The sequence below is a fragment of the Suricata suricatta genome, chromosome 1, assembly GCF_006229205.1.
Source record: "Suricata suricatta isolate VVHF042 chromosome 1, meerkat_22Aug2017_6uvM2_HiC, whole genome shotgun sequence".
Taxonomy (NCBI): Eukaryota; Metazoa; Chordata; class Mammalia; order Carnivora; family Herpestidae; genus Suricata; species Suricata suricatta.
The window spans coordinates 160,496,591-160,498,936 of record NC_043700.1 but is presented as its reverse complement, the minus strand read 5'-3'; positions in this window follow the sequence as shown (position 1 = coordinate 160,498,936).

The following is a 2,346-nucleotide window of genomic DNA, read 5'->3' as shown; positions in this document are numbered from 1 at the left end:
CCATGTGGCTACACCACATTTTTTTTAACACCATATTTTGCTTATCCATTCATCAACTGATTGACATTTGGGTTGTTTCCACTGTTTGGTCATTACAAAGGATGCTCCTGGAAACATCTGCATACAAGTTTTCATGTAGATTAGAATTGCTGGGTGACATGTTAACTCTATAGGTAGCTTTTCAAGCAACTGTGAGACTGCTCTTCAAAATGCACTGTTTTACATTTCTACTAGCAATGTATGAAGGTTTCGGCATCTCTGAATCCTTGCCAACATTTGTTATTGTGGGTCATTTTCACTGTAGCCATCCTAGTGAAGTGGTATTTCATTGTGGTTTGGTTTACATTTCCCAAATGACTAAAGATGTTGAACCTCTTTTCATGTACTCATCGACCATTTGTACATCTTTCTTGGAGAATGTGTATTCATTCTTTGCTCACTTTTAATTGGGCTATTTGTCTTTATTTTTGAGTTATGAGTTCTATATAGCCTGACAAGTCTCTTATCACAGATATGATTTGCAAATATTTTCTCCTAGTCTGTGGGTTGTCTTTTCATTCTTCATAGTGTTCTCTGAAGCACAAAAGTAATGAAGTCCAGTTAATCTATTGTTTTTTTTTTTAATGTTTTTTTTAATTTATTTTTAATACAGAGAGAGACAGAGCATGAGAGGGGGAGGGGCAGAGAGAGAAGGAGACACAGAACTGGAAGCAGGCTCCAGGCTCTGAGCTAGCTGTTAGCACAGAGCCTGACGCGGGGCTCGAACCCACGAACGTGAGATCTGACCTGAGCTGAAATCGGAGGCTTAACCGACTGAGCCACCCAGGCGCCCCTCTATTGTTTTTGATGTTGCTTATGCTTTTGGGTTTCACCTTGACAGATCCTATTCCCTAATCCAAGATCATGAACATTTAATATCTTTCTTCTAAGAGCTCTATAATTTTAGCTCATATATTTAGGTCTATGATCCAGTTTGACCCATATTTTGCATATGGTGTTGATGTAGAGGTCTAACAGCATTCTTCCTCTTCTTTTTTAAAGGTAATCTGTACCCCTAACATGGGGCTCAAACTCATGACCCCAAGATCAAGAGTCACATGCCTGAGCCAGTCAGGTACCCCTCCTTTTGGATGAGGAGATGATGTGGCCCCAACACCATTTGTTGAAAAGACTATGCTTTCCCCATTAAATAATCTTGGCTCTTTGTTAAAAACTCTTTCGAACATAAATACGTATATCTGTTAGCTCTCTGGGTTCCTTGCATTTCCATATGAATTTAATATCAGCTTGTCAATTTCTGCAAAGAATTCTGTGATTTGCTTAGGAATTCCATTGCACCTGTAGATCATTTCCAGTATTGCCATCTTAAGTCTTCCACTCTATTATCATTATTATTTAGATCTTTTAAACTTCCTTCCAATTGATGTTTTGTAGTTTTTAGTGTAGAAGTTTGGCATTTATTTTGTTAAGTTTATTCATAATACATTATTCTTTCCAATATTATTGTAGATGGAATTCTTTTCTTAAATTTATTTTCAAGTTGTTTGTTGCTGGTGTTTAGAAATACTATTAATTTTTGACTCTTGGATCTTGTAACTTGGATTAATTTGTTCCTAATACATTTTAAAGTATTTAAATCTGAAGCTTTACCCTGTATGTCTGGAGTAACTACTCAAAATATCTGAGAATATTTGATTACATATTTTTTAATGTTTATTTTTGAAAGAGAGAGAGGGAGACAGAATGTGATTGGAGGGGCAGAGAGAGACCGAGATAGAGGATCTGAAACAGGATCCAGGCTCCGAGCTGTCAGCACAGAGCCCAATGCAGGACTCAAACCCACGAACCATGAGACCATGACCTGAACCAAAGTTGGAGGTTTAACCAAGTGAGCCACCCAGGTGCCCTTAATTACATATTTTTAAACTTGTTACTTAATGATCCTATTTTAATACTTTAAAATAATGAAATAATTTAAATTCCATTTTAACTGGGATCCCAATTCAAACCCAAATTATTTGGATCAAATTACTGCTTCATCCAAAACAACTGGTTGAAATGTTGCATCTTCTAGTAAAAAAAAAAAAAAATCACATCTTTATGTTTTCCCTAAAATGAAACAAGTGTTTTTAGTTTTTAGTCTGATTTATGAAATAACATTTATTCAAATGTATTGTAGGTTATATCTGAGGTATATTTTATGCAATAAATAAAAGTGGGAAGCCACACCATGCCACCTTATTTAGCCGTAACTATTTTGTCTTTGTATTCAGATCACTGTTCAAAAACCACAAACAATCAACATGTGTTCGTTTTTAAAGGTTATGAGTAGCAGCTGTAGGCTTT